This window comes from Pelodiscus sinensis, chromosome 2, assembly GCF_049634645.1.
Source record: "Pelodiscus sinensis isolate JC-2024 chromosome 2, ASM4963464v1, whole genome shotgun sequence".
NCBI lineage: Eukaryota > Metazoa > Chordata > Testudines > Trionychidae > Pelodiscus > Pelodiscus sinensis.
In genome coordinates this window covers 113,009,513-113,036,460 of record NC_134712.1, presented here as the reverse complement: position 1 = coordinate 113,036,460, position 26,948 = coordinate 113,009,513, and the positions used below count along the sequence as shown (strand labels likewise).

The 26,948-nt window shown below is 43.6% G+C and overlaps 1 long non-coding RNA gene across 1 annotated transcript in view; it reads right to left on the bottom strand.

Annotated features, from left to right (window-relative positions):
* The window catches only part of LOC106733043 (uncharacterized), a 150,754-nt gene extending 136,283 nt beyond the window's left edge, over positions 1 to 14,471 (bottom strand). Inside the window, exons 1-2 of the long non-coding RNA XR_012901665.1 lie at positions 13,861 to 14,471; positions 9,050 to 9,464 (exon numbers count right to left, since the gene is read on the bottom strand). This is a non-coding gene — a long non-coding RNA (uncharacterized LOC106733043). The remainder of the gene's footprint in view (positions 1 to 9,049; positions 9,465 to 13,860) is intronic.
* Positions 14,472 to 26,948: the final 12,477 nt, after the last annotated feature.

Here is a 26,948-nt window from a genome sequence, read left to right as displayed (position 1 = left end):
ACGCGGCACGGACTAGGTAGTTCGAATTAAAGATCCTAATTCGAACTACCATTACTCCTCGTGGAATGAGGAGTAACGGTAGTTCGAATTAGGATCTTTAATTCGAACTACCTAGTCTGTGCTGCGTGTAGACGTGAGCACGGAGTTCGGACTAAGGGGGATTTTAAAATGGCGCCGCCCAGGAACATGCAAATGAAGCCCGGGATATTTAAATCCCGGGCTTCATTTGCAACTCCGTTTGCCCTCATTACCCTACCTAGCTCGAACTAATGAGCTAGTGTAGACGTACCCTTACCCTTCTTGATGTCTGTTGTGTCTATTTATCCTTTGCTGCAGAAACTGTCTTGTTTAGCCAATATACATAGCAGAGGGGCATTGTTGGCACTTCACTGCATATATCACATTAGTAGATGTGCAGGTGGATGAGCCCCTGATGTTGTAGTTTATGTGGTTAGGTCCTGTGTTGGTGTCACTTTTATGGATATATGGACAGAGCTGGCAATGGGATTTTTTGAAGGGGTAGGTTCCTGGGTTAGGGTTTCTGTGGTTTGGTGTGTGGATGCTGGGTATGTATTTGCTTCAGGTTGGAGGGCTGTCTGAAGGTGAGGACTGGTCTATCTCTCAAGCTCTGTGAGAATAAGAGATCATTTTCCAGGACAGGTTGTGGATTGTCAATGATGCACTGGAGTGTTTAAGCACTGGAACCAATAACCTAGTCAGGCTGTGTAATCTCCATAACGGGAGATTTTTAAGAGCAGGTTAGACAAACAACTATCAAGGATGGTCTGGAATCATAATTAGTTCTGCCATGAGGGCAGGGGACTGGACTAGATGACCACTCAAGGTCCCTTCCAGTCCTATGATTTTATTATTTGGGTGCCATGAAGATATGTAGCAACTATTGGGCTATAGCATTTGGGGGACTGGCAGAGGTTCATCAATTGAGGGTAGATACAGCCAGAATCAACACTGAAACTAGAAAAGAGAGCACAGCTCCTCTGCAAAAAGTGTGCATGTACACTGAAACTATTGATTAAAAATAACAGCTATGACTGTTCTAATATTAAAAAGGAACACAGCTGCAGCTGTGGCTATGCTGGAATTTGTCAGCAGAACTACAAGATGTGTTTTCCTTTAGTATTACCCTCCGGCTGTGTCCAGACTCAGGGGTTTTTTCGAAAAAAGTAGCCTTTTTTCGAAAAAACCTCACCTGCTTCTAGACTGCAGCCGCGTTCTTTTGAAATTAAATCGAAAGAACGCGGCTTTTCTTTCGATGGCGGTAAACCTCATTTCACGAGGAAGAACGCCTTCTTTTGAAAGTTCCTCTTTCGAAAGAAGGCGTTCTTCAATGTAAATAGGGCTTCTTCGAAGCAAACCGCTTTTTCGAAAGTTCAACGTGCAGTCTAGACGCTCTCTTTCGAAAGAGACTCTTTCGAAAGTATCTTTCGAAAGAGCCTCTTTCGAAAGAGGCTTGCAGTCTAGACATCGCCTCCTATCATGAAAGATATTTGGGGCTACTCAAACTTCTATGGTTCAGTGCTGGCATAATTTCATCACATTTATCCATCTTAAATACTGCTCTTGTATAGTTAAATCTCTCTTCCAAAAGAATTTTTGGTTTGGACTTTAATGGAATCAAAAATTAGGTACTGGTACAAAACTTACTGAAGTCAATGGGAGTTATTCCATCAGCTTCTCTGGCCTTTGGAAGCTGGAGGGGAAAAGCAGGAAATTTGGCATCCAGGGAGGAGACAGTTGGGTTTTTTGCAACCAGAAAAGCTTGGAGGAGGCCTGGGAAGATTGCAAGGTAAGCATTTTAGCAGGATGTGTCTAACAAAATTAGCAGCAATGTGATAGTCAGTGCTGACATTCAATTGCTGGGCCTGATTCTCACTTACATTAAGGTTATATCTACACAATTCAAGCAGTATAATAGGACCAAATGCCTTTTAGACCTCTTTACACTAGAGTGATACAGACATTAGTATTAAAGAGAGACAGACCCATCATGTTTTAATTTTAGAGCTAACATCCCAACTTATATGAATTATTGCGCACTTCTGCAAGCTACTGTCCCCGATGTCTGCAGACACAGGAAGACAACAGTGCATCAGTTTATACTTGGTTTGTGTTTTTAAGGTTTTCTGCACAACCACAAGAGTGAGAAATAATATTTGTATTGCAATGAAGCTTAAATTCTGGAGCATGAACTTGAGTTAGGGTGGATTTTGCAACACATTTTGTGACTATAGAATGGTGACATTAGTAAACATTTTAAAATATGACAAAGACTGTTTTTTAAAAAAAAAAAACTCTTTTCCCCTTGCTATTGTGAACTATGGATGTTGGATGACAACCAGAGGTGGCTGTATTACAGTAGCACATTATGTACACAGAGCCTAGTACTGTATTATCTGTGCACCTCACGCCCTCCCTGAAGTCAACAGAGTTTCTATTGTAAAAAGAAGGATAAAAATATGGGTTTTACAGTTTGTAATAGATGAAAGCACTATAGGGACCGGATCCAAAACCCATTAAAATCAATGGAAGTCTTTCCAATTACATGAATTGGCTTTTAATCAAAGTGCTAAATATCGTTATAGCAGGAATATATTTCACCGGCTCAGCAGAGAGGCTAAGCACTGAATGGAGATAGAGGATCAGCCATTATGGTGAGGCAATCTGCGGAATCTCTTGCTGCCTGTGACTTCATATCTCCAGGCTGATCAATTTGACATTCTCCAGGAGCAATACAATACATTCATTAAATATGATTTCAAAGAGCTACGAGGGAGCCGTGTTAAAATAGCTTAAGTTTTACATTAAAGACAGGAAGAAGCCGTGTGCTATTACGTTTGCAGTAAAGTTTCAACAGACATTAATTCTACCATGCATTGTGTCTTAGTTATGTTGAATAGCATCCACTAACCATGCCTGCTAGCAGAACAATTTCCCTATAATGGTCGTCAGCACAGACTGAATCTGGAATTATCTACACAAGCTGCAGCACAAGCCTTTGTCACTTGAGCTGGAGGAGCAACTCCACTAGCTGGTAACAGTAGTAGGCTGGACCAGCCACTAAAAGAGCATGTGATGCAAATATTTCTCCAGTGTGTTGCTTTAGGGTACAAACATTGGAATAATATTTCTATAAGGTGAGCATACTTTGTGATGCTGATCTACAGAAAGTTCATTACAGGCCATTCCCAGAAAATCCGTTTTAAGAAATCTATGCTACTTTCATCCTCTAAGTACCTAGACCCATTGACTATCTTCATATACAGTAAAACAACTAGAGAAGTAACAACAAATGTGCCAAGCAATCAGAGAGACACACAGTATCACTGAAGAAGCTCAACCATATATTAGTTCCTGTACTCCTTATGCCACACAGAAGACATATGACAGCAGCAAAGATGTGAACATTTTGTTATATCTTTCTTAATCTGCCAAGTACAGTGGTGTTTGCAGGGATTATGCCCAGAGTTGACAGCACATCCCAGTCCTTCCTGAGTTGTGCCTCCCGTCTGCCACTTGCTGGACTGTTGGATTGTCAGCTGTTATTTCGCAGTCCAAACTACTAGAGTTACAAAATCTGGAAGACATATACAAGCTGAAACCGGAGAAGCTGCAAACAAGGGCCAGCAGTCTCCTGCTGCAGCTTGGGAAAGGCAACCTAGTGGGAGCAACTTTGTTATTTATGACATGCCAGATTTTCAAAGCTGTGTGCACAGCAAACGTACATGTAAATCTGCACATGTATAACTTACACATACAAATGTCTAAGATGCACAACTGACAATACACTACTGCATACAAATATGGGGTATTTAGGGGCATAATGTAGATATGCAGTGATAGAAGTTGGGTTCATGTCATTTGGAAAGACTGGCCTTGGATGTTTTCTGGTGACATCAGAGTCATAGTTCAGGGCAACTGTGACTCCATACCATACCCCCTCTGTGATCTCTCAAGGGTACCCATTTTAGGTTCCCAGTTCCTCGGCCATCACTTCTCTTGAGCAGAGACCAGCATCTCTCCCCCACCTGAACTGGGTATTTTTCCTTGTCTACACTGAGATTCCCCAGCAAGCCAGACTTGTTTCAAAGGGAAGTGTCTTCACTTAGCTTTCTCTCCAGCAGTTATGAACAGTGTAATTGCCAGCACTTATAAGTCACCCCATAGCTCTTTATAAGTAAGCACATTTATTCTTAAGGTGAAAGCATTACAGAGAAACACCTTTAAAACAATGAAAGAACCTACATACATGCTAAAAGCTCACCAGAGATCACCCCTAACTCCAACCTCAGGCTCTGGTGGGTGTCAGTCCTTCAAAAACACCAACCAGATTTTCCTTACAGTTACAAGTTCACAACTGTCTCAGATTCAGAATCAGAACAGTCTTTCCTTTTCTTGGGCCTTTGATCCTGGCGTCATGCAACAAGTGATCAGCAAACAATGGCCCATTCTTCAGGGTGTAACTTCAAAAGGCTAGGTTTTTGCATAATATTCATTTGCCCCTAGATAATTCCCAGAAAACCACTTCACACTTCTTGTTTCAACATTCCATTCTTGTTTGGCCCATTGTTCAACAGAGTCTTCACATCTGAGATTACATACAATCCCAAACGAGTAATAATACATACATCATTCATTTAATAAAATGGACCCCAAAGATACTTAAACTTAATTCAGTAAGGTCTCCAAAGATGTGGCAGGAAATTGCCACATTTTATATAATCAATACATGTAATGGGTAGGGAAGGAGTGATAAGAACAACCCCCCTCTCCCAAAATTGTTATTACTATCCTCAACTTCATCATTATTATGATAGCTCCCAGAGTAGGGATTCACAGTCTTCTTTAATCATGCCTCATCATAATATTATTTTTTAACTGGGAGGGCCCTCCTGACAAAACAGCACTTTCCATTGTAATCTAGATGGAAGTGAGAAATTTAATACATTGAGTCCAATAAACAGGATTCTACTTTATATAAATCAGCCCTTTGATACTGATGTCTAACTGTGCATAGGCAGGAAACCTTTTATAGGCATATACCGTAAAATCAACAGTTTTCAGGGAAGTATTTCTCAATTTCTCAGGGCACACAGGTCACTTGATGGTTTGAACCAGAGTAACTTTAAGTCTTTAAATCAAGATGTGAGATCTTTCAGAAAGTCAGCCACAAGGTCTGGGCCTGCCATAGGAATAGATGGGCAAGGTTCTGTGGCCTCCATGCACAGAAGTTCAGACAAGATCATTGTGGTGGCCTTAAAGTCTGTGGGTTTAATGGGTGTTGTGACGTCAAGCATGAGGCATCTCACATTGGCCAGCTGTGTCTCCATCAAGTGTTGCAGCCTCATCAGGGAGTGTAAGACTTGCCATGCCCTGCTATAGAAGTTGACATAGAATCACATCATTAGAAGAGACCACAAAGGACATGTCCTGCCTCAGATGAAAACCACTATCCTAAAGGCACTGTGGAGCAGTTGCGCCCAGCGGTGTACAAACTCACAGAATAGGATAGTCCCTAAAGAATTTACAATCTCATAAACAAGACAAAGGACAGGAGAAAAGGTCTATTATTATACCCATTTGTGGGAATGGAGAATTGAGGCACAGAGATTAAATGGAATGTCCGTGGCCACACAGGAAGTCTGTGGTAGATGTAGGTTTCAACCCATCTCACCTGAGTCTCATTCCACTGCATTACCTACAACACCAGGCCACCGATGGTGTACTCAATGCACTGTAGTTTTCTTCAGATTGTTCCTCAGCTTCCCCTTCTGCCTTCCTCCAAACCAGAAGCTGTGACAATCGCAAATGCACCAATATGCACCCTCCAGCAGTTTAGCCATTCGGCCATTTAAACTTCTTAATGTAACCTGCCAAACACACCTTGTGTAGCAGCAAGTGAATAGAGTAGGTCAGTTTGAGTAAGAAAATCTTCAGCACTGCTATACCTTTCTCAGTGTTGGTGACACACTTTTAGGTATCTCCCACCTGCATTGGCAAATATGTTCCACTCTTAACACTATCCAATCACTGCACTGTGATAAAGAATGAATAGTCTGTTAAAAGGTATTTATTTAAAGCACCATCTACACCTATTCAATAAATAATTGAAACAGCTAATGAAACAAAGGTCTAATGCAAGTATGACTGTCACTGAACTATTACAGGAAGCAAAGGAAAAAAGATGGAACTGGATTCATATGTTTTCATAGCTGAGAAGCTGACATTCTGGGTAGTTGGAATAGGGATGGCAAACTGGAAATGAGATCATGCAGTCCCAACAAACAATACATTCATGTGAAGAGCTACACAGCAAATGACACGTCAGTTGTTCATCCAGAGAACAGGTTTCACTAGCTTATATGAAATGACTGCGTTGCCGGAGAATGTGCTTCCTGCTGCTATAACGTAGAAAGGAGGAAGAGTCAATGCACTGCAGTGCAGGAGTCTGAACTATTAGCCCAGATCCAAGCACTATAAAATGTTAAGGAAGTTTGGACCCACATGGTAAACTGGACTTTAAATCACTACGAGTAAAGGAAACATTTCAGTGCCAAAAATCTCAAATTGTTAATGTAAAAAACCACATGGTTGAATTATTGACACGATATATTTTGATTCAAGTTACTGAGGCCAGTTGTGACCTCTCCAACAGACAGACCACATTTCTGAGACTGCTGCTTGTTATTCCTATGAGCACGCACTAAGTGGAATGCAGTTTCAGTGCACCTGGATATTCCAAAGCACATGTGCAACAGTGAAAGACTATAGTGTGTTCACAATATCAACACGGATCAGCTGTTTTAGGATGTAACTGCACTCTACCTCCTTCCAGACACAGAGCACATGCCAGGTTTTGAACACTATTACTATCGTGTCACATGGCAACATGGCAGAGAAAGCAATTTACAGGACAATGAGTAAAAACGCATTGTAAAGCATGCAAAGGTAGCATGCTAGTTGTGCTTCCCTCTGCAGTAACAATTATTTGTATACGTTACCGGCTCTACCAGTCTTCTTGTATTTGCATTTTTGCAGTCCCCACACTCCTGCATGAGAACTAAATCATCACACACACTAATTTAACTATATGAGCTGCCCAATAGCCTAAGCATTATTTCAATAAGGAATTGAACTTCCATTTGAGTGCAACACTACTGCATCTTTTCAGATTCTGTAAGGACAAACTTAGACCATAGCATGGTGCAGTGTTTCTCTACCAGTGGTACAAGTATCCTTAGGGGTACTCGAGAGAAGTCCGGGGGATACGTCAACACAACTGAAATTTGGAGAAAACTGAATTTTTGTTTTCAGTTTTACAGCACTTTATTATTTTTGTACCATTTACACCCAAAAATTTCATCACCTGCCTGGCTACAATTAAGTTGTTTAAACAAATGTGTTGCACTGGTAGAAAAAAATTGTGTGTGTCTGAAAACTGTAAGTACTGGGGGTACTTTTTTTTGTTAAGAGGTACTTTATAAAAAAAAGGTTGAGAAACACTGGCATAGTGGACCCATCTTGAATCTTAAAGAGGCAGTTCTATTCATGGAGTGGAGCCCAAACTTACACTCTCGCATCCCCCTTCATCAGCAATGGAATGTGTCCACGCTGCCCACCCCTTTCACAGCCAGAAGCAGAGTGGCAGCTGGGCTGGGGGCAGAGGCGAAGCTGAAGACCAAGATCAGGGGTCAAGGGCTGGGAACTGAACCAGAGTTGGGAGTAGGGCTGCCGCTGGGGGCCAGGGGCTAGGAGTGGAGCTGGGGTGCTGGCTGTGACTGGAAGAGGGAGCTGGAATAGAGCTGAAGGAAGGAGCATGGCGGAAAGAGATCTAGGGGTCATAGTGGACCACAAGTTGAATATGAGTCAACAGTGTGATGCTGTTGCAAAAAAAGCAAATATGATTCTAGGTTGTATCAACAGGTGTGTTGTAAGCAAAACTCGTGAAGTCATTCTGCCGCTCTACTCTGCGCTAGTTAGGCCTCAGCTGGAGTACTGTGTCCAGTTCTGGGCGCCACATTTCAAGAAAGATGTGGAGAAATTGGAAAGGGTACAGAGAAGAGCGACAAGAATGATTAAAGGTTTAGAGAACATGACCTATGAAGCCAGGCTTCATGAACTGGGCTTGTTTAGTTTGGAAAAAAGAAGATTAAGGGGGGACATGATAGCGGTTTTCAAATATCTAAAAGGGTGTCACAAGGAGGAAGGAGAAAATTTGTTCCTCTTGGTTTCTGAGGACAGGACAAGGAGTAATGGGCTTAAAGTGCAGCAGGGGAGGTTTAGATTGGACATTAGGAAAAAATTCCTAACTGTCAGGGTGGTCAAATATTGGAATAAATTGCCAAGGGAGGTGGTGGAATCTCCCTCTCTGGAGATATTTAAGAACAGGTTGGATAGACATCTGTCAGGGATGGTGTAGACGGAGCTTGGTCCTGCCTTGAGGGCGGGGGGCTGGACTCGATAACCTGTTGAGGTCCCTTCCAGTCCTATTATTCTATGATTCTATGAAGGCAGAGTGGGTCTGGGTGGCGCTTCTACCCAGCCCCATGTCGGGGCTGGCCCAGGTCCCACCGTACCCCCCACTCACATTCCTCTGCTCCTCCCTAGCAGGGCACATCCACTGTTTGGGGAACACTGATCTAATAAATAGGGCACTGGACTGAGATTCAGGGGACGTGGATTATGTTTCTAATTCTGCCACTGACCTGCTGTGTGACTGTGATGCTCCAAGCGCGCTGTCCGTACCGGCGTGACTACGCCACCACAGTTTTCCCCTCGGAACACTCTCTCTCCACCTATTCCGGCCCTTCTAGGGGAAGGGCGAGGAAGGGGGGCCCGGGCCTGCCCCCTCTCACGGGCACCAGCCCAGGGCCCTAAAGACTCGGATCTCACGGGATCCGGTCCGGCTGACGGGGTTCTAGACCGTAACTCGCCAGCGCACCATCCAACTCCGAGCTCCACCCTGGGCCACTTCCTTCCTCGCCCCTCTCGACGTGATCCCCCGTGCACCGCATTGTGTCGCACCACTTACTGCGTGTTCGGGGTCCTGGCGAGTGGTCGCCCGCAGGCAGGTGAGGGTTTTCTGGCCGCTCCTTACTCCTGCCTCCCCCTCTGTTCCTGTGCCAGCGCCTTCTTATAGCCGCGCTGGGTTGGCGACCCTGGCCGTCCTCCGGAAGCCCCGCTCCCGGCGTCAGCCCGGCACCGCGCTGCCACGGAAACCACCCGGGTGTCCCCAGCACCTCCCGCAGACACAGGGCGTGACGTCATCCACCGATGCCAGCTGAGCCACGGCTGAACAGCCCGGACACCGCCGACTTTCCCGCGGTCGCCGGCTGAGCAGGGCTTGCAGGGGTTTCTCCCCCCTGACGAGCGGGCGCATCCCGTCACAGTGACCTTGAGCAAGTCACTTCACCTCTTTGTGTTTCAGTTTCCCTCTCAGTCTTTGTCTGTAAAAGAGAGTAAACTCTTACTGGAAATGTCTCTAAAGCACCTAGCACAAAGCGGCCCCAATCCCAGTTGGGCTCTCTAAGCACTATGCTAAATCAAATGATAACAATTACTCTTATGTATTATTTGTATTGTGGTAGCATCTAAAATCTCCAGTCATGGACCACAATGCCATTGGTGCTAAGTGCTGTACCAACACAAAACAAAAATACATAACAATAAAACTTCACATTCTTCCCTAAAAATCTGAACATGTCACTCGGGATGAATCCTGTGTGTTTGTGAGTAAACAGATGTGATAATGCAGTGAAAGTAGCCCTACGTGCCTATTTCATATGCTGGCCTCTTTGCTGGCAAAGAATAGCTCACAAGAATCCATGTTGTTTCAAGGGGAAACTAAGGGTGGGAAGGTCAAAAGAAAAAAATCTGCAGCAGGTGTCCAACGTGGACACCAGTTTCCCCAGTTTCAGGAGCAAAGAAAAGACATAGACAACTCAGCTCCTGAGCTGAGCTGAACTCCAGTGTATAGATAATTCTGGCACATGGTGTCCAGGATTTTAAAGACTCTCCCAAATACAGTACTTAAGTACACTAATTGTGAACTACTTTGGATTTCAATTCAGTTACACTTGATCAGAAAACTTTTTTCTTTCATTATTTTTTAAATTAATTTTCAAAACTCTTTCAGAAAGTGTATGGGAGTTGACAGATGAATGCACCAGTAGACTCAGTCATTTTAAATACACATACTCTGAATATGGAATTATTAATTTTCACATGAGCTCTTCCATTTTTGTACAGGCCACCTTACTTCGGACCTTTCCTAACTTCAGAGTGATTAATGTTATTTTAATGTAGGTATGGGAGACAAGGAGCAGAGGGTGACTAGATTTAAAAAAACAGAAAGTCGACCACGTGGCATCATTTTGAAACCCAGGTGGTTCATCAGCAGGACGTGAACCTTTAGATTCATTGCCCAGACCCTTGCCACTTGAGCTAATTGCATAACAGACTGCAGTAATAGCTGGCTGCGCTCTGTGAGCACCAGCACTAGAAGGAGATGGGACACACACTGCCAGTGGGTTTCACAAATATTTGCTGACAGGAAATAGTGAGACTTAGGAATCCTGGGTTCCATTCCAGGCTCTGGAAACCTCCTGCCCCAAATCCCCACCTCCAAGTCTGAACCCTTCTCCTCCTGTTCCTTACAGGCTGCTCTTATCTCAGTCCTGTTTCTTCCCCCACTCCAGCTCCTCATCCCAGTCTCCTTTCCCAGCCAGTTCTAATCTCCCCCTCTCAGCCTTCAGCAATCTTGCCTACAGCCCATCTCCCAGTCTCTCTCTCTCTCTCTCTCTCTCTCTCTCTCTCATCACAGTCTTCTTGTTCCACTCTCTTTACCCAACTAGTCCTTATCTCTCTCCCTCTCTACAGCTTCTCATTGGATCTCTCCCAGGCCAGGCCTACGCAGGCAGAGAAAATCAATGCAAGAGACACAACTCCAGCTACATGAATTGTGTAGCCGGAGTCAACATACTTTGCACTGATTTTCTAGGATGGCCCCTCAGTAGGAGGTCAACGGGAGAAACTGACAGTTTTGGGATTGCCAGGGGTGCCCTCAGCATTTGATTTGGTGGGTCCTTAACAGACCCGCTAAATCAAATGCTGGAAGAGCGAACTTCAGAGCCCTAATCTTCCCAGAAGTGTAGATGTGCTCTCAGTCCCAGTCTCCACCCAGCCTCTCACTCTCTCACCCCACAGGCCATCTCTCAGTATCATTTACTTCATTGTCCTAGAGGCTCCTTGTCCCCATTTACTCCTTCACGCATACCCCAGGCTGAATTGTTGTCTCCTCTGCATCCAGGCTATTCCACTGAGGGTACGTCTAGACTACATGGCTCCGTCGACGGAGCCATGTAGATTTGTTGTTTTGGCAAAGACAAATGAAGCCGCGATTTAAATGATCGCGGCTTCATTTACATTTACATGGCTGCTGCGCTGAGCCGACAAACAGCTGATCAGCTGTTTGTCGGCTCGTGCGCTAGTCTGGACGTTCCCCTTGTCGACATCAAAGCCCTTTGTTGGCAGCCCCGGTAAACCTCATTCCACGAGGAATAACGGGGCTGCCGACAAAGGTCTTTGATGTCAGCAGGAGAGCGTCCAGACTAGCGCGCGAGCCGACAAACAGCTGATCAGCTGTTTGTCGGCTCAGCGCGGCAGCCATGTAAATGTAAATGAAGCTGCGATCATTTAAATCGCGGCTTCATTTGCCTTTGCCTATGTGTCTAATCTACATGCCTCTGCCGACAGAGGCATGTAGTCTAGACACAGCCTGAGAGTACAAGCGAGACGAGCTCCATGCTCTGTCCCAGTTTTTTCCACAGCAGCTGGGCGCAGTGATCAAAAGGAAAATCCTGTTCTGTTCCTGAAGCTTTTGGCTGAAGCATACTGAGTGCACACTGAATTGTATAATTTAGCTGCCAAACTCTAACAAGTCTCTATTGAGCAAGTGCAAGCTGAGATTTGTTAAAGGCTTATCACTTGGACAGATTTAGGCAGGTTTTTTTCAGGAACAGTGAAACATTTTTCAGGAACATTATTGACCCCAGAGCAGTTCCCCTGCTTCAAAACATGTTGTGGCAAGAGCCCCTCCAAGAAATGGCTGTGAGAATTCTTTTAGCATGGTAAAATAAAATGTTTAGCCTAGTCTCATTCTCAGAAGCGGCAGGACCATTTTTGAGTGAATTCTCAAACAAAATAGTTGGCCTGAGGCAAACACTCAGCATGGAAAATTTCTGCCCAAACAGTTAAAGTCTGGCAAAGTAACAAGTAACTGCAAATAGGCTCTTATAATGTACCAGGCAACCATAAGTATGGCATTGCTGCCCACCCTACCCATGATAATGGTAAAATGTATATGATTTACCCAGATGTGATGTCTCCCATTCTATCATTTTAGCAGCGACAAATTGAAACTGCATACAGCTATAAAAATAATGCACACTTATATATATTCTGCAATATAGCTATGTCCACAAGCACATGATCTGAGCTGTGGACTAAAGTCAAAATGAGTCAGCTTTTAAATTATGAGAACAAAAAAAGCAACTACTCAGAAATGTCTCATGTCTTAGAAAGGGAACTAGGTGGCACTGTGAGTTAATGAATGCATTAAGCCTTCACCTCTGGAGATTTCAGTTCATCTCTGCCATAAGTGGTTAATGAAGGAGTGTGGCATTCCCTAGCCTTGTGCATGTTTTCTAGAGTTGAGCCAAAAATTCACAATGATGACTTTATCTAACAAATGTTCCTTTTTCCTAAATAGGAATTGCCTTGAGAATTATTTATGGATTCCTTCCACAAATAATATTCAGTCCGCAAACATTTTGATATGCAAATATAATCACAATAAAATTTAAGTTTTGCCTGATATTTAGCCAACGTGTTTCCAGTTTTCATTCATCCAATTACTACCAATTAACCTCCCCCGCCTATGGTCTTACGCTCATTTCTTTTTTGGGAGCTACATTACCTCACATGAAAACAGTGGTAATGTAAAACACTGAAGGGATGTTTGCTTAGTTGGTCCTCTGACATACTATTGCCTCTATTAGGGCTTAAGTGTGCAAGGTGCTCTGCCTTAGCAAAGCACTCATAGATGTGAGAATGAAATTTAGCCAGACCCGTCATTGCGACCACTTGCTTTAAGTTAAGCACATGCTTGATTGCTTTTGCTGGACTGAGGTCAGAGTACCAGGACTGCACAGGATGGAGAGCTCAAGTAGGAGATTACCTCAGGGGAGGTGAAGGGGTGAGGATCTGCAGAAAATTCAAGCCCAAACCTTCTGGAACTCTGACCACGCCAACAGAGTACAAACACCCTCCATGCAGTTACCAGCTGACCAAGTCAGACACAGTCAGTGACTGCTCCTCACCAACCAGCCACTTTATACCCCAACAAAATATTACCCACTCCCACACGGGCTTCGGCAGAGGCTCGAGGATACACAGTGTGCCAGACCTATAGTCACTGCTCCAGTCTGCCTCTAAAGGAATAAAGCATCTGTCCCATTATTAGTACCTAAGGGCACGTCTACACACCAAGGCTAAAATCAAAATAAGCTATACAACTTGAGCTACGTCAATTGTGTAGCTTAAGTCAAAATAGCTAATTTAGACTTTTGGAGCTGCCTAAACAGGTTATTTCAAGATAGAGCACTCTTCTCCCAACTTCCCTTACTCCTTGTAAAAAGAGGGTTACAGGAGTTGGAGTAAGCAGTCCTCCAGCTCGACATTATTTCAACATTATGTCAAAATAACTGCTTGTGTGCAGACATGGACTACGTTATTTTGGAATAATGTTAGTTATTCCGAAATAACACTGCTGTGTAGACATACCCTTAGTGCTCTCCTCCGTGTCCTCTGCTTAGTCATCACTTAACAAAGATGTAAAGTTTGGCCCTTTTCATCTTTGCCCAGACATCAGTCCTGGCTGCTCTCTGATGGTCTTTTTGTACTTTTGTGAAATGTCTTCCTAGTCCCTGAACAACAGGCACTCTTCCAGATTAGTCACATACATTGCAATAGAAATAATTCCGCCACAATGCAAAGCAGCTGGGTAGGGGAGGGAAAGCAGCATCACAACTGAGAACAGGCAGAGGAAAAAGAGAACCGAAATTCTTCTTCCTCTTCTCCATTCACTGCTTAATGATGTTTGCGTGACTGTCTGAAAAAAAGCTGAGTCACACACGGTAGGTCAATGACAGAGTCTAAATTCAGCCACTGACTGTCTGAAAGGATCCCTGGGATTTGGAAATCACTCGCGACCCTCTAAGCCCAGGTTGGTAGGTGCTTGCCTTCCCAAAGAGCAGGAATACCACGTGCTTTTCTGCATGCCATTTGGAATCATTTGACTTGGTGAAAAGGGACAATTTTCAGACTATTTGGGCAACTCCGTGTTCAGAGTCCACCTTCCCAGCAATAATTAACAAGGGTTGAACATCTGGAAGTGTTCACAGGAGCTCAGGATGGCTCAGAATTTGGCTCAAGAGCAGGTAATACTCAGAAACACTTTACTAATCAATTAATAAATGCATAAACAAAACCTGCTTGTTCCTTCTTTAGTAATGTATGAAAAAGTTGTTATTATTACTTTGCCCTGCTAGAGCAGCAGCACTCGGACACCTCAGCCAGGTCAGGTTATCCCACTGTACCAAGCACTGTACTAACATATGGTAAACAGCCCCGCCTCAGAGAGTTTACACTTTAAAAACCAAACAAATGGGCAGATTGATAGAGTAACAATCATAACAGGATATTTGAGCATAGACCAGCTATGTGCACCCTGCATAGCCCATCAGTAGCAACAATCACAATTCACTGCCTGAATAGCCATTTGCAGAGGGCAATATTCTGCAGGAGAAAAAGTCAGAGAGGAGTTTTAAGGAGGATGAAAGTGCCAACGTGCTTGTGAGAGAGGCAATCAATATTTGCATAGCTGGCAGAACGAAGGACAGGGTCAACCCCACAGCAGGAACAGCATGGACAGGTAAAATGTAGGAATAGAAAATGTGTTCCAAGATGATTATTATTTCACTTTATGCATACTGAAGATCAGTTTGCTGTAAATCGACTTTTAATCATTTAAAAATACATTATCCCTCATGTCTCAATAATCCTCAATCCTAACTCAGACAGAAAAAGACCTACTACTGGAGATCATCTAGTGCATCTTTCTGCCACCCCAGGATTTACCTGAATCTTAAAGTAGGTATTCATGTTACCCTAGAAATAATATTTCCTTTAAAATAAAAAGATTAACCTATTCCAGAAGACTGCACAGATATAGGGTGGAGAACAAATAAAGAATGTCTTAAAGATATAGGCGCCTATCTGTGACCCCAAAACCAATAATATGCTAGAGCCGTGGTCCCCAACCCGGTGCCTGCGGGCGCCATGGCGCCTGCCGGGCCCTTTATATGCACCCGCAGAGCAACCCGGGCTGGCCCCCGGGCATGCAGCAGGTACCAGCCCCGGGTGCATGGCCGGCCCCGGCCCCAGATGCGCTGCGCGTGCCCTTGCCGGCCCTGGCCCTGGCCCTGGCCCTGGCCCTGGCCCTGGCCCCACGTGCACCGCGCGTGCCTTTGCCGGCCCCGGCCCCGGCCCCGCGGAACCTGGGCAGTCCCTGCCCGGGATCGTTGCACATGCCGCTGCCAGCCTCGGGGGTGTGGCGCATGCTTGGCCCCGCCCCCAGTCACGTGGCCTGTGAGTGGCCCCGCCCCCGTACGTGCAAAAGTGAGCAGCCCTGCCCCCAGGCACCCGGCAGCCCCAAAAGGTTGGGGACCACTGTGCTAGAGCATGCTGTAGCTTCCCTAATAACATATAGCCTCCCACCTGATTGTGTATGGATACTGAGCGCTAAGGTGAAATACTAACTTAGAATCAGATATAAGGCTGGTTCCATTCACTAAGGGAAGCTGTGAGGAGCTGACGCCTGTGATCAAGTCTCATTGATGACAAACCATTCTGAGGGGGTGGCATGTAACACATGTTCCCCTGGTGTGAATGACTGCATAAGAGGTGAGCAGGAATGGAGAAAAAGGTCCTCTGAGTGTATGGTTTGCTCCTGCTTCCAAGTGCATTGCCTTGGTAGGGTTGAACAGGCTTTCATTTCAGAAACGAAATAGGAAATGAGGACAATGGGGGTCAGTCAGATATCAGGTGCTCAGATTCTAAGGTGACAATGATCATAAAATAGATTAGTCTAATCTTGACAAAATTGTCACTTGGCACTGACAATCTAGGCGTTACGGGTTATATTGAAATCCACTTGGCAATATGACAAACTCGTGTATTTTTAATTTTGATTATGCCAGGTTATAGAGCTTGACCTAAACAACTACTAACTGTTGATGCTTTTTTTTTTTTTTCAAACAAACTGCACTAGAATACTGTTTTGCTTTGGTTTGTGCTTCAGATCAATAAAACAAAAGAAACAGTTTATTTACTTTGCAACCTAGAGGAGATGGAAAAAATGCCCAGCAGTGACTGATTGATGCACATGAAATATGTGCACTCTCATGAGGTTCTCTGCATCCTCTTTCCATCCCATCACTGACAAGCACAGTGTGGCCATCTCACACGGCTTTATTGCTGGTCTCACACCATTTCATATTTTTCTTAAAGCCCCAGCTCCTGGAGTAATGTTATTACAAGAGACTCTAGTATCCCAGGGATCTGCAAGAGCAACAAGGAGACCTGAGGCACCTTATAGATTTATTGGAGCATAAGCTTTCGTAGGTGAAGACCCACTTCATCAGATTCAAGAGAATCTGAGTTTCTATTCTTTAAAAATTACTGCCTAGCCCTTATAGGGTGGAGAAGTGATGAAAAACACGAACCTTAAAGGCTCAAGAGCCAGAGAGCAAATAAAAAGACCCAATTTATTATTTGTAAACTATTTCATGCTTTCTAAACCAGTTGCAGAAATGTTTGAAGTCTCAATTGTGATTTTTGAATACTTGGAGTTGGCATTACTACACATAAAATTAGTCAGAACTCAGCCCTTAGACTTTTGGGCAATAAAAAATTGCATGAATGATCAATTATCTAGCACCTTGTATGGGAACTACAGAAAAGTTTAAGAGAGAATTTGTGAACTCAGGCATGACTAATTTAGTAGTAGACTTCTGTTGTGGTAGAAGTTTATTGTGAAATAGCCAAAACCGAATCATTTTTCTGCTGGCTAATGCTATTTGTTCTTGTGTGTGTGTGTGTGTGTGTGTGTGTGTGTGTGTGTGTGCGCGCGCGCGCGCAAAACACAATGTGCCAGGTACCATTCTCAAGACAGACTTCCAAAAAATTCCTAGATACTTCATAATTTTACATCCAGCTGAATGGAAAAAAATCTGCAATTTTGCATTTTTTCATTCCAAAATGGAACCAAATTAGAAAGTTCAAAATTTCCTACACAATTAAATAATTATAAAAAGATAAATGTTTTGTTTTGATAAAACAGAAATTTTTCATTCTGATTCTGACTTTACCTTATGTTATATGACATAAACCTTATGAAACAGAAAACTGAAATGTTCTGTTCCAAAAAGGCTGAACATTTTGACCTCTAAATGCTTTTCTTTTTTTCTTTTGAAATAACATTTCACCAAAATTGACACATTTCACTTTGATGAATCAGCATTGTCTGACAGGAAAGAGTTCTGTAGGAAAATTTCCAACCATTTCAGAAGGCTCTTTAAAGTGAAACTCTTAATAATAGCTTATGGCAAAAGTGAAGGGGTTAATAAGAACAACATATGTAAATCTTGGATGATTATACCCATGATATGCAAACTGGTGCAGCACATCAGGAGCAACTGCAGACGCATCAATTTGGATACACAGTAATTGGGAGTTCATTTGCTTGAAAAGTCAGCCTTCTCTCCAGCCTGAGGTTAGTTCTGTTCAGCTTAGTTACAGCTGTGATGGCTGCCCTCTGGTGAACTTTTTTGCTGCTTGTTTATTCCTGAACTGAACTGTCATTTGGAAAATTTCTTCCACAAGGGAATGCTGCCTTTGATGCATTTCTAAAAGGAGTGGGACTTTTCATGGTTTTAAAATAAAACATTGCAGTGAGTATGTCCTCCTGATGATAAATAGCAAGACAAACTGTACACAAAAGTTAAATAGTCAAGGAGAAAACTTGAGGGAAAGGCTGGTAATGAATGCTACAAGGAATCTCTTAACCACTGCTTCAGATGGGTCTGGAGTGCCTGAAAATTGTTATCATCTGTCTCTGTGAAATGTGGTGTCAGGCTAGCTCCTAATCAACAGGGATTTTTAAAGGCATTTAGCATATAACAATGCAGATAGGTGCCCAGTGAGATTTTTTTAAAGTGCCTAAGTACCTATCTCCATCTTTAGGCACCTTAATCTATTTTAAAAATCTGTCCCCAAGAACCATCATGTAACCCACCGTTCCCAATCAGCACCCTTAAATGACAACATCATGGCACACATTGTAGCAAGTCCAAGAGATGTTGCTTTTTAAAAGGACACAGTTGATTCATGGCCCTGCTAAAGTATCACAAGTAATTTCAGCTGCAGAGGCCTGACTGTTTGGCAGCAACTAGTTGACATCAGCTGCCTCCACCAAAAAAAAAAAAAAAAAAATCTTTGAAATGACAGGAAGCACTAGGGCAAGGGAAAGAGAAGGAGGCGGGGAGAGTTTAAGGGGTGGGCCTGGGACTTTTTGGTGTAGTAATAGGCTCAATCTGTCTTGCTCTGTGTCGGAGATTCCATATAATTACCCTATTTCCTCTGAGCTGCCTGGAAAGAGAGTTTGCATCTGGAAAAGGCTATAAACATCTTACATGTTTCTGTTCCACCTAATCCCTAATAACTAGTGCCTGTCCATTCAAGAGGGGTGGCAAGAGAGGTGGGGGAAGGGTTTCCCGTGTGAGCAGCAGGGAGGGCTAGCCTGCTATGAACAGAATTCATAGGCTTTCTGCAGATAGGGATTTGCAGAGAGCATAACGCAGCATAAATGCTGTTCCTCTTCTGCCCATTTCACAACCTTAAGCTTCTTTCCTTCTCCCACTTACACAAATAAAAAAGGGGAGAGAAAACATGTAGCTGAGCTTTGTTGTAACTCGCATCCATTTTTAAAACTACTCGCTTCCCCTCTGCCCTAATCTTTCCTTACCCTTTAGGAATGATATCCAACTCCAAAAAAAGAAAGAATACTCTTGAGGGCCCTGCATGGTTTGCCCAAGAACTCAGAAAATATGTTTTGTTTTGGGAGATATTTTACATTCCCTCCCTGCAAAAAGGACTAAGCACCATTATGTAGCCATTCGGCAGCATGCGGGAGATTTTTACGTAAGCTTTTAGCAGCAGTAGCTAATTCAAGTGAGCAGTGCATGGTGATAAACAGCTCTGTTTGGCCAGTAAGGGCTGTCACATCTGGAATTAACAGAAGTTATTAGTAGCCGTGATTTTGCTTTGCTCGCAGCATTCCATAAAACATGGTAGCACTTTAAAGCATTGTAACACGGACGCACTGAAAGGGATTCATATAACCCTGCTGTACTTACTATTACCACAAAGATGCATGCATGCACACAGCTGTCTGTTGCAAAGCTGTCACTTCCCAGCCACCACCATGCTGGTGACTAATGTAAAAGCAGCACACAATGAAAGGAGAAATTCAAATACATGAAGAATTATGAAATAAGAACTCTGGGCCTGAATCTGAAAGTTGCACAATGTTCTCAGTTTTATTATTGGCTTTGGGAGCTGAGGGCACTGAGCACCCTGCAGGACTGGGTTGTAATAAACGATGCACCCTTATGAATATTAGGACATGAATGTTAATCTGGAATGAAGTAGGATTTGAATTTGAAGCAGACTGACTATCCCAGATTAATGCCATGTGTGGATGCTCATTCTATGGATACAGAGTGCTTTATTCAAAATTATCTTGATCCTTGATCCTTAATTTAAAATTAATCCAGAATGATAGTGTCCACACCTGGAGTTAATTAGGAATACCTATTCAGGAATACCTCCCCATAGTAACGAACCCACTAGTAACATTACAACAGCATGAAACTCCATCTGAGATTGGGGCCCCCTTATGCCAGGCACTGCACAAATAACTAGTAAGAGACATCTCATTGCCATCACTGAGACAACTCCCATAGCCCGACTCCCACTGCCTTTCCTGTCATTGACTAGTACTTTATTCCACAAGCAATCTTACTGGCTTCAGTGGTAATACTCATAATATAAGGACTTGAGGGAGGATAGCACACTCTGGCCCATAATGGCCATTCATGTGAGTAAAGGTTATGGCAGTGATCATACCTAGTACACCCTTGGTAAAATTTCACTGAACTGTAGTGAAGTTGCACAAGGGTGAATTTAGCCTCAGGAAAGGACAGGAATTCTGTTGTCAATCAAGGGATTGTGCATTGCTTTTATAAATGTCAAAGAGTTAGCATGCATGTGAGTGAGACACTCTTCTTGCCAAGAGTATCAGATGCACAATATTCTTTTAAGAGTAGTGATTTATAACCACAGATTGATACATTTTGCAGTTAATCCATGTCAGGAAAGAACAGTCCTTGTCTCCTTTTCCTTCCCCTCTCAGAACCTTGTATATGGAACATGGACAATATTGATGAATCCCGCTGATTGTGAAGTATTTACTACATTTGGTTTCCAGTTGGAAGTGCTTCATAAAAAACCATGGTAGAAGTATCACATGAATCAGTGGTGGTCAGTATGTGTGACCCTTTCCTTTAAAAATCTGAACATTTAAATAGTAATTTCTTCTTTGGTCCCTGAAAGCCTTTACTTTATATTTGTCAAAATGATTTTAATCTTATTGAAGGGAAGTCAATTAAAATATTAATAAAACTAAAGGATTTACACACCGTTGCTCGGGTCCTTGTGAGGGCTCAGGGAGGGGGTGAGGGGATGCAGGAGTCAGGGCAGGGGGTTAGGAAGTGTGGGGGTGGGGGGGCTCAGAGCAGTGCATGGGGATGTGGGAGGTGAAGGAGTCCAGGCAGGGTTTTGGGAGGTATAGGGGCAGTCAGGGCAGAGTGTGAAGAAGTTGACATCAAGTAAGAGGGTACAGGAGTGAGGGCAGGGGGTTGGAAAGTGAAGGGGGGCTCAGGCCAGGATGTGGGGGCTCAGGGCAGTAGCTTGGGCAGTGGGGTGGGGGGTTCAGGGCAGCCCTGAGGACAGCTAGGGCTGTGCTGGTCAGACAGCAGCTGGTGTCTGGGGAAAGGGTGCTGCAGCAATGGGACTGCCCCACCCAGGCCCAGCCAGCAGCTACTTCCTGGCTGCACTGCCCAGCTGCCAGCTGGTCTCCATGGGGATCACAGTGATGGGGACTGCACTGCCCAGCCAGCGGATGTGTCTAGGAAGCCACAGCAGTGGGGCCACTGGCTGGCGGGGTTCCCCCGCAGTTTCCAGCGCTGGGCCCAAGAGCTGGGGGAGGAGTGCTTTGGGATCTGGCTTTAGGGCAGGGGACCACTTACCCATGGTCGGTGGCTAGCAACACACAGAACACCCCCCTCCCCAACCAGCCACTCTGTTACAGGTACAGCTGCCCCTTTGTGGTGACTCACCAATATAAATGTCCCCAGCACTTGCTGCCCCCTGTGATTATTCTGGAGCATAACTGTCCCTGCTATCAGACCTCTCCCTTTCTGAGTAATGGATAATAATCCCATTCTCCTGGCACAACCAAACCCTGACCTTGCTTTAAGTTATGATCAGAGGAAACTCTATACCAAATTTGGTGGCCCTAGCTCTTACCATTTAGGAGGATTTCTTGAACAAATGAAATCACTGACAGACAGACACACAAAGTTTTAAAAATATATACTGAGATATTGGGCTAAATTGTGCTCTCAGTAAAAGAGTAAAGCCAAATGAAATCAGTGGAGTTGCTATAGATTTATACCACTGAGAACAGATTTCGATTTTTAGGAATGAATAAAAAGCATTCTAGATTATCAGCTCTTTCATTTCTTTCCATATATTATGACTCACCATTCCTCAGTGCATTTTTCTTATTTTGTACACCAACAAAGTACACCTGACCTGGCCCTTTCCTATACCAGAGTCAGTTTAAAATGTATTGTGAGTGAGTGAGTTCATCTAATCCCTCAAATATACATTGCACAAGTTTATCCCAGGCTACTGAATTATTGGCAGCATGAATGTTTGCTACATAGATGTACAGCAGCATCATAAAATGTACTGTCCTACACAACATCCACCCTAGAGATAATCTGTACCTAAGCCTAATTGAGCATGAACCCACATTCCACTGATGATCTCAGATGAGGACCAAGCCAGGGATGTTTTCCACTTCAGCACCACGTGACTTTATTCAAACCAGTTGTCAGACTTCACATGCTTACAAACAGCGTGACACAAGTATCAATGTACGTGTCTTGAATTCACCCTATACGCAGCCCGAGCCATTGAAATAATGCAGTTTTCAGCAGGGCTCAATTAAGCCTGAAAATGAAAACATATCTGACTGAGAATATTGTCTCCTTTGTGATCTGCAGGGCCTCATGTGAGAGTGATATCAAAGAGATAACCCATTACATGTGGTCAGTGACAGATGTAAACAGAATACTCACCGAGAAAATGGAGATAGAGAACGATCCTCTCTCTACACCTGGAAACAATATTATGCTTTCCCTATATATGTTTTAAGAGTTAAAACTTCGTGGCACACATTTCTAGTGTTTACAGAGTGAGCAGAAAATCAACTACTGTTCAGCTTGTGACTCATCTGCCTAGCCCATCAAATGGAGGACATGTTGTGTGAAATCTCACAAGTGACTACATGTTCCAGGCAGAAAACATACCAGCATTTTCAGGGTTGTCTTTCCACTACTCTGCTGGGCTGAGGCAATCCAGTGAGAATAGGATACCAAGTCAGGAACAGTCAGCTATCCTAAAATTATACCAGGCTAGATCTATGCTTTGGTTCCTCTGACTGGTTTTTAAAAAGTGAAGTGAAGTGAAAGAGCACCAGAGGATGCTGCAAGTCTGTGCTGCAATTACAATGCTGGTCTGCTACTGTGTGTTTAAAGCCTGGTCCACAGCCCATTGAAGTCTTTCCAGTGAAGTCAGCAGACCTTCGATCAAGCCCATTGTAACCTGCAGAGCTTTAGCAGTATAATTTAAAGTATTGTTTTACAGTAATTTAGCTAAAGTAGTACAAAAAGTTATATGGCCACTCTTATCATGGTTTGAGTCGTGAACCAAAAATATTTAGTTGCACCTATGCTCCTCAGTCATAGCCCCATTGTTATAGGCCAGTGGTGGGCAACCTGCACTCTGCATGAGGTCCACTGTAGTTCTTCCTGCAGCCCATGGACCTCCTGTCCACTCCTCTCCCCCATATGCCTCTCATGTGCGGGGGCACTGGAGCCCCGCACTTCCTACTTCTCTCCCTCCCTCCTTTCCAGAGCTTTCAGAGCACCACAAATCTACAGATTTGTGCTCCGGCCCCACTCCTCCCCCTCCCTCCCAGAGCTGGAATGCCACAAATCAGCTGTTCGCAGCTGTTCAAGCTCTGGGAGGAAGGGGGAGGAGCAGGGACAGAGAGTTAGTCAGGCGATTTGTGGCACCTTGAAAGTGCTGGGAGGGAGGGCAGGAGTAGGAAGTTCAGAACTCTGGTGCCCCAGTGCACAAGAGATGCATGAGGAAAGGGGGAAAACAGAGGGTGTGTGGCCCACGGGTGAAACCCCAGTGCTGTGACCCACTGAGATGAAGGAGGGACACTCATATGGCCCACTCACTATTCTTGGTTGCCCATAGGTGCTACACAAACACAGAGCAAAAAGTCCCTGCCCCAAAGAGATTACAGACTAAGTAATTTTTAAACTGAACAGAGTGTTCCAAATAGCCTTTTTCACTACTTTAACTAAAAGGGTATAAAACCCATGAAGTTACATTGGTGCAACTTTCATGTGCAGATTAAGCAAGAGTTTCCAAGGCCAGTATTTTCAAACACGAGTGGTTAAAATGAGTCTCTTAAGTGCATAGTTGGGCACCTAAATAAGTGGCATATGACAGTCAACAGTTCTCACTGAAGTCAGCTAAAAATAAATTAAAATATAAAAAATATTGGGCCATCAGGCAGTAAGGACAACTCAGTATTCTGAGAGTCAGACAAATTTATATTTGGGCCTAAATAAAGATTTAGGAACCTCATTTGAGGCACCCATTTAAAAAACATCTTGTCCTTAGCCTCTAACTGTAGCAGCATGTTAAAAAAATTACCCACATGCGTGCACACACACACGCTCCCATGTCTTCCCATCCCCTTGCTATTTTGCAACAAAGATCTGTGGGAAGTCTGAGTACACCTTGTTACAAAGCCTGACCACATTCTGAGTAAAACCATGTGCTGCCCGATAAAACAGACTTAAAGACTCATTATGAATGTGTTGGCCTGCAATATAAACAGTACCCACGACTGAAGCTTCAAGACAAAAAAAAAACACAAAGTATAAAAAAAAGCTTCATGCTCCCTGCCATCCTGGTCTTGAAACCACAGTTTTCTTGCTAAATCTGCCTCTCAGACAACCTTTCATTTTCAGGAGGAGAGAGAGTTACCAAACTCATTTCTCAGGAGCAGAAGTAATTTTTACAATTAAAATTTTAACTTTCCTACGTCCACCTCTGCACCATTTACCAATCCTGTGTAGGAGAAGGCTGACTATGAAGCAAGAGGTTTCTTTAAGCCCAACCCACTTTGAGCCTATCTTGATAAAAAGCAAACTCTACCCCAAAAGACTACAAGCAAATTCTGTTCTCAGTTCTATCTGTGAAGTCAGTAGGCTTGAAAGGGTAACGGAGAACTGCGTTTGATGATCTCTAGATAAAAGTGTGTTTCCTGATGCAGCAATTTCTATCACACAGACATTATTGCAAACTATGGAATACAGAATGCAGAGATGTTATATCTGCAACTGACAGTTCTTGGGCTGATAAAGAAAAACTTTTCCAGATTCAAGAAGCATTCTGTACGCCAGACGCACCATTGAGAAAACAGCTCTGAACTAAACTCAGTTATACTTTCTAGTTAAATAGACACCTTTATCATGTGATCTTAAAGCACTTCCGAAATGATTTATTAAGTGAGCATCAACACATCTCAAGTGTTAGGTAGTTAAATATTGTAACATTCATTACACAGATAGGTAATCAGCAAGACAGAGTTTAGGGAGAGCTAACCCTCAGACTTGCTGAGAAATCAAGTCAATGGGACCCATGAGCACACAGAATCTTAAAAGCATTGAGGGTCACACAGCAAATTACTAGCACAAATTGGAACAGACTCTGGGTGCCCAAATATCACTTTGGTCTCCCACACACAACTCCCGCTGATTTACATAAGAGTTCCATATACACGTACATAATGCAAGCACACGGTTGACGAAATAATCAGGACCTAGCAGTCCTGACTCCCTGTCCCCTGCTCTAACCATAAGCCTACAATCATGTCTCATGACCATATAGTATCTGAAACTCCTTTCAACCAGCTACTTCACAGAGAACTAAAAAAACATATTGCACAATCAGAAAGAATTTTCTGTACTGCATATGGAGACATATGATGGTTCTCAAAAACATTAAAGGAATAAATTCACTGTGCTCCAATTCATGCCCAGTGAAAACCTCTTGGACCATAGCTGCTCTGTATGCCAGATAGAGGCATGCAGGAGGTCCTTTATTTCCTACTCTGCTTTCATTTAGGTTCTATCTTTTTTTCAGAATGAAATAGTAATCCATGTTCAGCCTTGGAAAACAGAGCCCATCTACCTTTGCACCCTTCTCAGGATAACCATGTGACATGCCTGTAAGACAGGGTGTCAATGACAGAAGTGCCACATCTGTCATTGGCCAGTGATGGATGTCCAATATCACTATCAACCATCCCTACTGGGGTAGCCAATCCTCAATGTGGCCTTTATCTGTTAATAAACAGACCAGGACTGAGTCTCGTTACATGAATTTATAATTTGAGTCTCTTCTCGCTAGTTCTGGGAGTGGAGGTTCAACTCACCACTTTTCAGCTCTTTCTTGCTGTTGCTGTTGTGTGGCTTCCTTTCTGCCTCACAGTTTCCTTCCATCTTTACACCTTCCACTAGGCAGCATATTTAGAGGCAGGTGAGCCGGGGGTGCCAGCCTTAAAGTGCTGTTTTTGTTGTTAATGAAAAAAAGGAAAACAGAATGCTTGAAGTAAATGGGAAACAGATCCTAGGGTGTGTCTACACAGCAAAGTTATTTCAGAATAACGGTCGTTATTCCGAGATAACTATGTGAGTGTCTACACAGCAATTCCTTTATTTTTAAATGATTTTGAAATAAGGGATGGCTCATTCCGACTTCTGTAAACCTCATTCTACGAAGAATAATGCCTATTCCGAAATATTTATTTCAGAATAGGGGCAGTATAGACGCTCCACTTCTGCTATTTTGAAATAACCCCTCACCAAGGCCATTCTAAATTATTCCTCCTGGGCTCTAAATCAAGATAGCATGTTACATTAGGGAAGCCTTCCCTGCAACATAGATGTGCTATTTCGAAGTAAGCTATTTGGCTGTGTCTACATTGGCACCCCTTTCCAGAAAAGGGATGCTAATGAGACCAGTCGGAATTGCAAATGCCGCGGGGGATTTAAATATCCCCCACGGCATTTGCATGAACATGGCTGCCACTTTTTTCCGTCTCGGGGTTTTGCCGGAGAAAAGCGCCAGTCTAGACGGGATCTTGCGGAAAATAAGCCCTTTTCTGCAAGATCCCTTATTCCTACCTGAAAGTATTTAAATCCCCCGCAGCATTTGCAATTCCGACTGGTCTCATTAGCATCCCTTTTCCGGAAAGGGGTGCCAATGTAGACACAGCCTTTAGGAATAACTATTCCAGAATAGCTTATTCTGAA